Below are 12994 nucleotides of genomic sequence, written 5' to 3' on the forward strand. Positions count from 1 at the left end.
CCGAATAGCTGGCCAGGACCAAGCTGATTCTTCAGCTGGCTTTACAACGGAAGGGGATTAAGACTAACAGCCAGAACCTTGTCAGGCTGCAACAGGTGATGCACAGAGCCAAATCGATGTCGCTGTTACTTCTGCAGCTACGACTCCTTTTGATGAGCTGGTTCGAGAGGTGCGTACTCTAGAAGGTGAGATGGAGGACAGAGTGTACAGTTTACCAAGTCAACTGGTGTCTCCATACACTACCCCATTATCTAAGAAAATAAGTGGAGGAGTTGCTCTAAACCATCCAGGCGATGGAGCTGCAGAGGGCACCAGCTAAGCCACCAGCTATAATGACATCCAGGCCACCACAGCGAAGAAGAGGCTCTATACCTCCATCCTGAGAGCGAGAACATCAGCTCTTCCTGCGTACTCAAGAACCACAGCAGGCCCAAATCGGCCAACGGGGTACTGCACCACTCCAGCCGTGGCATTTCTGCTACAGATGTGGACAGGAAGGCCACACCTTCCGTATGTGCATGAATCCACTGGATTATATCCAAGTCAAAGCAAGGTCCCAGGTCTTGAACACTCCAACACACGCAATGGCGTTAAACACCAGCGGGTACCAGGAATCAGAACACCGGAATCCTCAATACTACTATATTCCAACCAAGTAGACAACCAACAAGTCTGCACCACCTGGAGGGCCCAAGGCTTCAGTGACACCACCGGTGGGGAAGTCATCTGGGAACCAGCATCGACCCAGACTGGCTAGTCCACCCGAGAGGAAGATCACCTGTAGTCAAACTACCAGCAAGTGCAGCACCCGAGCATCATGGGCAATTCCTGATGGGCTCGTAGAACTATCAGCCACCAAGACAATTGCCATGACTGGTCAACAGGCACAAACGCTTCTGGATAGTGACACACATGTGACCATCTATTATGAGCCGTTCTACAGAAAACACCTGGCGCATATCCCAGTGGAGCCCTTGGCTGGGCTGAAACTTCTCAGCGTGGGAGACAACCCTTACAAATATCTGGGGTACATCTGGGTCAGATTGCAGTTTCCACATGATGTAGTTAGAGTCTGCATTTCTATTGACACCTGGCTCTGGCTCTGGTTTGCAGCAGTCGGAGTAAAGATCCTGCAAAACCGGTGGTGATTGGAACTAATTCCTCAATGTTCGATTCCCTGGCAGCATTATGTCGGGATATGGCTGGATGTACCCCATGTGCCAACAGGCTTACTTTCAGAGAGAGATCCAGTCCAGAGACACACACACAACCTGGTTCGTGCAGATCACAATCCCGACACATGCCACATTGATGGTTCCTGCCACAGTGCAAATCAGCAGGGACCAGTGACCAAGATGTCTGGTGATGGAAGGACCAGATCATGGGGAGTTCCCAGGAGATTTACTGGTACAGCGTACCCTGGTGACAACAGATGGAATGGGCCTGAAGACCATCAAGATATCGGCCATTAATGTGACCAATAGGACCATCCGTTTACCAGGATGCACCATCAGCGCACAGTTCCACCTGACCGCATCTGAAGCCCCAGCCAGTGTTGCCACCAACTCATCTGAGACAGTGTTGGATCTGAAGACTTTGGACTTTGGAGTCTCTCTCATCTCGGAGAGGGACAAGTACTACTTGATGGAGCAGCTCACCTTGCACTCCGAGGCATTCTCCACAAGCCTCTACAACATCGGCAAGGCCCACAGAGTCGAACACTGGATCCAGGTGTACGATGACACTCCCTTTAAGGAGCGGTTACAACGCCTGGCCTCAGAAGACTTGGAAGATGTACACCTCCATCTGGATGATCCTCTGTAGGCAGGGATTAGCCAAAAGTACAGGAATCCCTAAGCTTCTCCCATTGTCATCACCTGAAGAAAACTGGGGATGTTTGTATGTGCATCGACTACCGTAGACTTAACACCTGCACTATTCTGGACCAGTACACCATGCCCTGGGTGGACGAGGCATTGGACTGCCTGTCTGGGAGTAAGTGGTCTTCAGTCCTGGACTTGCAAAGTGGCTACTACCAGATCCCGATGCACCCATCGAATGTGAGAAGATGGCATTCATCTGTCTATTGGGCTTTTACGAGTTTGTCAGGATGCCTCAGGAGATCTCCAGTGTGCCAATGTCTTCTCATGGAGAAGACCATCAGCAACATGAACCTCCTGGGGGCACTGTGTACCTGAATTACATCATTGTGTTCGGGAGGACCCTTGAAGAACACAACATGAGGCTCATGAATGAGAAAGGGCTAAAGGTCAGTGTGGACAAGTGCCAGTTTTGCCGGACAAGTGTCAAGTACATCAGACATATCGTCTCTGAGGATGGCATCACCATGGATCAGGAAAAGATGGATGCCCCCTCACCTGACCAAGAACTAAGACCCTCAAGGAATTAAAGAGTTTCCTGTGATTCTTTAAGTACTACAGGAGGTTAATTGCGGGATACACCAACATCGCCCACCCACTTGTAGACCACACCAAAGGATACCCATCTACCCAGAGGAGACGGAAGAATGCTGTATACTCTACGGACAATACATATCACCCACAGGAGCCCTCTGATGAGCGGTGAGAGGTGTCAGGCCTTTGAACAGCTCAAGCGAAGCCTCACCACAGCACAAGTCCTGGCCTATGCAGATCCGCAGTTACCTTACATCTTGCATATAGACGACAGTCTGGAGGGATTGGGAGCTGTTCTCTACCAGGCCAATGGTGAGATGAGATTGGTCGCTTTCGCCAGCCGAGGCCTGCATGCAGCAGAGTAGAATGACCCAGTACACAAGTTGGAATTTTTGCATTGAAGTGGGCCGTTACAGAGAAGTTGATGAAGTATCAGTGTCATGATGCCTACCCCCGGGCATCCGGACCAAGCCCATCAGCCCCGGGAGCAGGCATCCAGATATTTATTAAAACCACAGCAGCCCCGGCTAGGGACTGTCTGGGTTCAGTCCTGGCGCCTTAGGCACCAGGCTCATAATAGAAATCAGTCCTGGCGCCATAGGCGTCAGGCTCATAGACATTACTTACCTCATGCAGACCATGCTGCAACTGAATCCAAGCCAATGTGAGGCTTGGATGGGACTATTTTGTTACTGGACTATTTTTTACTCGGGTGTGGTTCTGGGGAACTTCTTACCTGGAACTACTTTGGAGACTATTTAAACCACGCCCGATCAGCAACACACGCTTCGCGTTATTCTGCATCCAGCAGCGTAACGCTCACCGTGCCTGCAGTCAGCATCCAGTCTTCAGCCACGCCTGTCTCGAATCCAGAGCTCCTAGCAAAAGAGGAAAGAAGAAGGAAAGGTTAGAACACCGACATTTTTTCAATCCTTACCTGATTCCGGATCCATCACGTCTTCCAACTTGAAAAGGACATTATTTCTGCACGCGTCGCATCGTCAGTTGTAGCGCCGCGCCATACTGACCAGTCATCACAGCATTTTTCGACACAGCGCTGCCTCCATCATTTTCTTCGCCGAACTCCAGCACCTGAGGGAAAACATAAGAAACAACAACGTGAGCCAAGAGAGCCGACAAATACAATCTCTTACCACCATAGGCTCACCTGATTTACCACCAGAGGCATTACCCTTTAAAACGCCTCATCTTCATATGCCGCACCTATAAAGGGAGAAAACAACAAGTTAAACTCATGCAACTTTTACCGGACAGTGTTGGGTAATACAGACTCTTACCTGAACGCCATCAGCTGCCTCCAGGCAATATTCTTTTGAACCAGCTGAAATTCAACAAGGGAATGGAATAAGAGTGAACATTGGACATATTGAACTCTTTGAACTTTATAAACCCCGGAGTCAATATTCCTCTGGAACTGCTCCAGCACCTTCAAACCAGTGAAGTAACTGGTATCTACGCGCCCCTGCATGCCATGCAGGATGGAGAGCTCATCATTTAAAAACATAAGGTGAGGTTACTAAAAGGGGATATCGGAGGTGACAAGAGGGGAGAACGAGAACAGTGGGAGGGGACCATCACTAAAATCCACAGGTGGCTAAATCCCTTTCTCCACTTGCAGGAGAATACTTCTACGGATCAAGCAGACGAGTTTAGGCGGGCCAGTCCAGACAGTCATCTCGGCACTATGCATCACGTTGGTGGAGGCCGCAGCTGTCTGGGTCCGATCGAAGCCCCTGTGGGAACCAGGTGAGCGTAACAGAATGCGAAGCCTATCTACAAATCCCCACCCGGGCGTAATGGAAACCTCAGAAACCAACCAACTAGCCCTATTGTTAGGGGAATTTAGGGCAAAAGTGCCCTCCGCGCGCCAATAACTAAAGCCCTCAGGAGAGAACCGATTGTGTCAAAGGAGCGCACTGATGATCTTGCTAGACAATTGCTGCAAAACCAAGCTGGGTAAACACCATTACCTGGACTCGGGTGGAATCCAACTCCTGTTTCATCGAGCAATCCTGTGCAAGTGGTTTTACCAGGGAGCATTCCTTTAGCTCCACCTGAACGTTTTGCTGGGGACCCGAAAAAGTTTGCCGTGTTCATGAACCAATGCCGCTTGCACTTTTTATGCAGACCTGGAGCTTTTCCAAACGACCAAGCCAAAATAGCTTTTGTACTATCATACCTTAGTGGTAGCGCAGCGGATGGGTCAATTCCACTAGTCAACCAGGATGACCCTTTTCTCTGGGATTTTCAGGGTTTTCAATTGAGCATGGAAAGACTATTTGCCAGACATTCACAGGTACAGGCCCTGGATAACGAACGTTTATCCTTACGACAGGTAACCAGGATCTACTAACCTATATCGCAACCTTCAATAGGTTGGTGGTGGAAACCGGATGGCCAGAGGAAAAATGAATTACATTATTTCATCGTGGACTTCGGGGTGAACTCAAAGATGTTTTGGCCCAAGTTGTGAACCCACCTCAGGATTGCGCAGAATATATAGACTTAGTGGTCCAGTTAGACCACCGACTTCAGAATAGAAAGGGTGATCGAGCTAAGTTCGAGAATCGGGTATTGGTTGAACCCAATGTTACCCCCAAAGGAACAGATGCATCAGAACCGATGCAGATCGGGGGGGGTTAAGGGACCCTTAACTCAAAAGGAAAGAGAAAGGAGACGGCAGATGCAATTGTGTCTGTACTGTGGAGCCTCAGAACATTTTCTACAGGATTGCCCTATAAAACCATCCAAGAAAGTAGTCGGAGTTGCTGATATAAATCAAACAGAGCCTGATTCGGGAAACGACCACACCCGACAAGCGTAGAGGTGCGCTTGCCGAGCATGAAGAAGGATACTCAGATCTCAAACCTCATCATACAAATGGTCCTTATTGATCCAAGGCAGCCATCACGTATGCACGCAGTAAGGGCATACATTGATAGCGGGGCCGTAGGAAACTATATGGACCAAGAATTGGCTTCTAGGATGAATCTACCTCTCTGCAAAAAGACCACTTCGGACGTCCTCACCACAGTCGATGGAGCTGAAATTGCCTCTGGGCCTGTAACTCATTCCACCGCAGAGATGACACTGTTGGGTCAGGATGGGCATCAAGGGACTATTGTGTTTGATTTAATCAAAGCCCCGCAGTTCCAAATAATACTGGGGATACCTTGGTTGGAAACACATAATCCTTGTATTGATTGGCGAGAGAAGAGAATAACCTTCCCGGATTGTGCACACACCTGTTACCCGGAAAAAACCTTGAACAAAGGCCTGGCCACTGTCGCTACTCCAGTCGTGCAGTTACCTCAGGAATATCAAGAATTCCAGGATATTTTCCCAAAAGAACAGGCAAATACCTTACCACCTCACAGATCATACGATTGTCAAATCGACCTCATACCCGGTGCACAACCTCCACGTAGTAGGATCTATGCCCTTACGGAACCCGAAAACCTTCACCCACGACAATACTTGGACCAATACCTTGCTAATGGCTTCATTTGTCCATCCAAGTCCCCTGCATCCTCAGCTTTGTTCTTCGTGCCTAAAAAGGAAGGTGACCTCAAAACATGCATAGACTACCACGTATTAAATCAGATCACGGTTAAGAACCGATACCCATTGTCTCTGATCTACTAGACCAAGTAAAGGATGCTTGCATCTACACTAAATTAGATCTCCGAGGGGCATATCATCAGGTACGTATAAAGAAAGGAGACGAATGGAAGACTGCCTTTCGCACCAAGTACGGGTTATTCGAATACCAGGTGATGCCCTTCGGGTTGTGCAATGCACCAGCAGCCTTCCAGTATTTTATGAACGATGTCCTTCGTGAACTCATTGACGTCTGTGTTGTCATATACATAGATGATATTCTAGTGTACTCCTCCTCAGAATCAGACCATGTGAAGCACGTTTGTGCAGTCCTTGAGAAACTACGCCAGCACAAGTTATACGCAAAATTGGAGAAATTTGATTTTCATTCTACAGAAGTTGAATTCCTGACTCCAAAAGGAGTTCGAATGGATTCTCGAAAGTTCAGTTAAAGGGGTACAAAGCATGCTTGGATTTGCTAATTTCTATCGCAGATTTATTCCTGAGTTCTCACATATTGTACACCCCATCACAGCACTTTTGCGAAAAAACAAAGTTTTTTGTGGACTGAAGAGGCTGAAAGAGCCTTCCAAGAGCTAAAATCGAAATTCACATCTGCACATGTTTTAAAGCATCCATGCCCTGAGCTTCCATACGTAGTTGAAACCGATGCATCCAGTTTAGCCATGGGAGCTGTCCTGTCCCAGAAGGGTCCTGAAACCGGTCAACTTCATCCAGTAGCTTTCTGGTCAAGAAAGTTCTCAGCACCCGAGTTAAACTATGCGGTTACTGATAAGGAGTTATTAGCCATCAAGTCCGCCTTCAAGGCTTTGCAGCATTATCTTCTCGGTGCTAGGCATACCATCACTGTAATCACCGATCACAGGAATCTGCAGTATTTGAAAACAGCCAAGGCCCAATCATCATGTCAACTTCGATGGGCATTATTCTTTGCCGAATTTGATTTTGTGATCACTTATCGACCAGGTTGTAAAAACGGCACGGCAGATGCCTTATCACAAATAGGGATGGGAGAAGCATATTCGAACCCGGAACCGGTGCCTATAATTTCAGAACAAAGAATTCTTGGCATAACTACTCTACAGACTTTAGAAGATATTCATTTAAAAATCCAACAACTTTTCGATCCTGCAGCCTTGCAGGACTGGATAAAGAAAGGCAAAGATTATTCAGTCAGCAATGACCTACCTTACTATGAAGGGCGTCTATTTCTACCACACAAGGAACTACAAGAACTAGTTATCTGCAATTATCATGATGCTCTGATGGGAGGACATCCAGGTATCGCAAAAACTGAAGCGAAAATTAAAAGACAATTATGGTGGCCCACCTGGCAAAAAGACATAAAGTCATTTGTGCTATCTTGTGGTATCTGCGCCCAAAACAAAAGTAAAAAAAAAAAAACAGCTGGTCTTTTACAAACTTTGGATATTTCTCCTACACCTTGGCATACTTTGTCTTTAGACTTTATTACTGATCTACCTCCATGTAATGGATTTAACACCATTCTAGTTATTGTGGATCTTTTTTCCAAGATGGCCCACTTTATTCCTTTAAAGGGATTACCTTCCGCTTCAATTTTGGCCAAGGAATTTCTCGAAAACATTGTTCGAATACATGGATTTCCTTCTGTATTGGTCTCTGACCGAGGTAGCCAATTCATTTCTCAATTTTGGAAAAGATGTTGTCAATTAGCGCAAATCGACATGAGGTTATCAACCAGTCACCACCCCCAGACCGATGGTCAGATGGAGAGGACCAACCAGACTCTTGAACAGTATCTACGTTGCATGCTACACCAAACCGAAAGCAATTGGAAGGATATTTTATGGCTTTCCGAATATGCATACAATAACTCTGTACATTCTGGAACCGGATAAAGCCCCTTTTATACCATATATGGACATCATCCTCGAACATCAGAACTCGATTCGTCCTCAACACTTAGAAATGCCCGCAGTGAATCATCTGCACTCTACTATTACACAAGCCTTTAAGGAAGCAACAGAACATTTGAAACAAGCGAGAGAGAAATACAAGAAAAATGCTAATCAACATAGAAGTGATGCCCCACAATACCAGATTGGAGATCAAGTTTGGCTGGCTACAAAACACATACCTCTAAAAGGGACTCAGACTTTTAATCCTAGATATTTGGGACCTTACACTATTAAGGCCATTATCAACCCGGTGGCCATCAAATTGGAATTACCCTCTAATATGCGGATCCATCCTGTCTTTCATGTTTCACTCCTGAAACCAGTTCAACCCGGGAAAAGACTAGCCAAACCACTGAACCCCATCCTAATAGATGGGGAACCCAAATTCGAAGTTAAAAATATCCTGGACTCTACAATTGTTAAATGAAGACTTTTTTATTTAATCGACTGGAAGGGTTACGGACCACAGGAAAGGTCATGGGAGCCTAGTGACCACGTTCATGCACCTCGGTTGGTGAAAAAAATTCCATCGGAACTTCCCAGACAAACCAGGACCGAGGGGAAGAACATCTTTAGGAGGGGCCTTGGGGAGGAGTGCTGTCATGATGCCTACCCCCGGGCATCCGGACCAAGCCCATCAGCCCCGGGAGCAGGCATCCAGATGTTTATTAAAACCCCAGCAGCCCCGGCTAGGGGCTGTCTGGGTTCAGTCCTGGCGCCTTAGGCACCAGGCTCATAATAGAAATCAGTCCTGGCGCCATAGGTGCCAGGCTCATAGACATTACTTACCTCATGCAGACCATGCTGCAACTGAATCCAAGCCAACGTGAGGCTTGGATGGAACTATTTTGTTACAGGGACTATTTTTTACTCGGGTGTGGTTCTGGGGAACTTCTTACCTGGAACTACTTTGGAGGCTATTTAAACCACGCCCGATCAGCAACACACGCTTTGCGTTATTCAGCATCCAGCAGCGTAACGCTCACTGTGCCTGTAGTCAGCATCCAGTCTTCAGCCACGCCCGTCTCGAATCCAGAGCTCCTAGCAAAAGAGGAAAGAAGAAGGAAAGGTTAGAACACCGACATTATTTCAATCCTTACCTGATCCGGATCCATCACGTCTTCGAACTTGAAAAGGACATTATTTCTGCACGCGTCGCATCGCCAGCTGCAGCACCGCGCCATACTCACCAGTCCTCACAGAATTTTTCGATCCGGTGCTGCCTCCATCAGTTTCTTCGCCGAACTCCAGCACCTGGGGGAAAACATAAGAAACAACAAGGTGAGCCAAGAGAGCCAACAAATACAATCTCTTACCACCATAGGCTTACCTGATTTACCACCAGAGGCATTACCCTTTAATACGCCTCATCTTCATATGCCGCACCTATAAAGGGAGAAAACAACAAGTTAAACTCATGCAACTTTTACTGGACAGTGTTGGATAATACAAACTCTTACCTGAATGCCATCAGCTGCCTCCAGGCAATATTCTTTTGAACCAGCTGCAATTCAACAAGGGAATGGAATAAGAGTGAACATCGGACATATTGAACTCTTTGAACTTTATAAACTCCGGAGTCAATATTCCTTTGGAACTCCTCCAGCACCTTCAAACCAGTGAAGTAACTGGTATCTGCGCGCCCCTGCTTGCCATGCAGGATGGAGAGCTCATCATTTAAAAACATAAGGTGAGGTTACTAAAAGGGGATATCGGAGGTGACAAGAGGGGAGAACGAGAACAGTGGGAGGGGGCCATCACTAAAATCCACAGGTGGGTAAATCCCTTTCTCACTTGCAGGAGAATACTTCTACGGATCAAGCAGACGAGGTTAGGCGGGCCAGTCCAGACAGTCATCTCGGCACTACGCATCACGTTGGTGGAGACCGCAGCTGTCCGGGTCCGATTGACGCCCCTGTGGGAATCAGGTGAGCGTAACAATCAGTGAACAGAAGCAGTAGTTTATCAAGGGAGCCCTAAGGAGAAAGGTTTTCAGTTTCTTTTTGAAATCAGCCAGTGTCATGGTTGTTTTGAGATCCATAGGAATGAGTTCCATGTGGCTGGAGCAAGGACATCAAAAGTTGTCTTCCCAGATTTGGCCAGGAGAAATCTGGAGTGGCTAAGTTTAGCCTGGTCGAGCGACCTGAGAATTTGCACAGGCACATACCTCTGAATGCGCTCTGAAAGATAATTGCGTGCTGCAGAAGTTAAGCACTTAAAAGTAAGTGTCAAAGTGTATTGGAAAGAAATACTGAGTCTAATCAGAGACATAACAGGTGCAGACCTACCACAATCCCCTAAGGTCATTCTGTTGGGGGCAGTGTCAGAAGGGATATACGCAGCTTCAGGGAACAGAGCGGCCCTCATCACCCACCTACTGACTGCAGCAAGGATGACAGTGGCCCAACGATGGAAGACAGTGGAAGGCCCTACAGCCCCATGGTGGTGGATGAAAGTGTGGGGAGTTATGGCGATGGAGAACATTTGTGCCACAAAGTCAGGGACATACCTGAAATTCTTAGCCATATGGGATCCACTTCAGGACTATGTGGGGGAGAGGGAGGCTCAATTCTTTAAATCCAGGACTCTAAGAAACATTCATATCAGATAAAGACAGCAGAAGACATGGAGGAGGGATGAGCTCAGGAAACTGCTTAGCTTTGGTTATAACCTTGATTCAGTTTGGTTCAGATAACTCTAAGGGAAGGGAGTGGGAAGGGTGGGCGAGGGTGGGGGTACTCGGGGGGAAAGTTGGTAGACAATAATAGTCTCAATGCCAAAGTTCAAGTAGGTTAAATAATTTGTTTATACAGATGTTAATGGTTGTAACATTGCTGTAACCGAAGGCTAACTGTTGTCTTACGTTTAAAAAAGATAAAAATGAAAATAAAGTTGGTTAAAAAAAAAAGTAAGTGTCAAGATCTTGAACAAGACACAGTGCTTGACTGGAAGCCAGTGCAGATTCTTTCTGGCTTCAGTAATGGAAAGCCATCTGGGAACCCCCAGCACTGCTCTCACCGCACCATTTTGTGTGACTTGAAGGGCGGCAAGATTGGACTGAGCAGTGCCCACCAACAGGCTGTTACAATAGTCTAGCCTAGAGTTAATTAGAGCAGAGGCTAGAGTGGACATGTTTTTGACAGACAAAAACAGGTGCAAAAAACCCAACTGCTTGTTAATACAACCACAGCAAGTACAGGTCTTAGCTATATGTGGCCTCATGGTGAGCTCGGCATCAAATGTGACACCAAGCGTCTTAACGCTCTTGTCCACACGGATGGTAACATTGGAGATTGAGAAAGAGACATATTGCGGGCAGAGATTCTTAAGAATGTGATTTGACCCAGTGATGAGAATCTCGGTCTTATCCGTGGTGAGGGCTATGGAGTTTGCAACCATTCAAGAGAGAATGATCGAGTAGATGGCATTAATGGCTTGCGAATCCTGGGCATAAATGCCTGAGAGTTCTAAAATGACCTGGGTGTCATCTGCATAGTTGGTATACTGGACACCCAGGCCATCAAGCAACAGGAGAAGAAGGAGAATGTAAATATTAAAGAGGGTGGGTGACAGTGAGGAACTCTGTGGAACACCCCGTATGAGAAGACTAGGACAACAGGAGGCCTCATGACTAGCAACTCGAGCAACACGTGGGCCAAGGAAGGAAACCAGCCAGTGCGTGGTAAGATTGGTACAGCCCACCAGAGATTGCAGCCTGGATGCCAGCAGCTCGTGATCAACCAAATCAAACGCGTCTGAAAGTGCTGGATGACCCCGATCAACAATGTCTGCCAGGTTGGACTTTAAATCCAGCATTGCAGTCTCAGTTCCATGTCGGGCACGGTAGCCAGATTGGCGCGGCCCCAAGATGGAATTCTCCTCAATAAATCTCTGCAGGTGGAGGTATGCCACCCGATCCATGGCCATGAGTAAAAAAGGAACATTGGTGATAGGGTGGTAATGCTTAGGCTGAAGAGAATCTAGGTTATCTTTTTTAAGAAGTGGAGTAACCCATGCCTCTTACAAGTTGGTAGGTACCTATCCCTCCAGGAAAGATTGGTTGATGAGCTTGGTGACCCAGGGGCCGATGGTATCAAGGCACCCGACCAACAACCTTGAGGGGCAGGCATTGCCCTTGCATGTGGTTGGTTTCAAGGCAAGAGTAATCTTATTGACCTCCGCAACTGTGGCAGGAGTGAAGGAGAAAGTCGGCTTTGGGATGGATTGCTGACTGGTGGGGGCTATGTGGGATGAAGAAAGCATCGGTGAAGGAGCAAAAGTAGAGGTGTCAAGAGAACTACCGACCTCATATGGGACACTGGACTCCAAATCAGAGGCTATGCAAGGAGGAGGTAGCACAGAGTAGGGTGCCAGGGTAGGAACTACATATAAGATGCTGGGCTCAAGCAGAACATTAGGCTCCAAGTGAGAGGCAACTTTGGCTGTAAAGGTGTCATGAATGGTTTGGCAGCGTGCAGAGTCTTGGGGTGCCTTGGTCTTAGTATCGGTGTTACAGTTAAGATTTCGAATGGATCGCAAATAGTTCCTTGGAGCTAGATTTGGCATGTAAAATTCTGTTATTGTAATATGTGGATTTGGCGAGGATCACAGCAGCCTTGACATTTTTTACAGCGAGTTTGTATGCAACCAAAAGATCAGGTGATGGTTGATTCTGCCATGCGTGCTCAGCTGCTCTCAGGTGATGCCTAAGGGCAAGGATGTCATCATTGAACCAATGATGGGACAACGTTTCTGGCTTAATGCACCCAGTAGTGTACCTTGTAGTGATGGGAGCAAGATCGTCTATAATCGAATCCAAGGTGGATTTTATATGAGCTGAAAGGACGGATGAGCTGTCATAGTTCTGCATATCGCCCAACCTACTGCTCAGTGCCTGCAAGAGTCTTTGAGGTGTAAGCTTTTTAAAGGATCTTGTCCTTATAGATTACCTGCAGGTGGAATCGACTCTAAGAGGCGAAGAAGGCAACTCGATGGAGA

This window comes from Ambystoma mexicanum, chromosome 5q (genome assembly GCF_040938575.1).
Source record: "Ambystoma mexicanum isolate Mex_15411 chromosome 5q, UKY_AmexF1_1, whole genome shotgun sequence".
NCBI lineage: Eukaryota > Metazoa > Chordata > Amphibia > Caudata > Ambystomatidae > Ambystoma > Ambystoma mexicanum.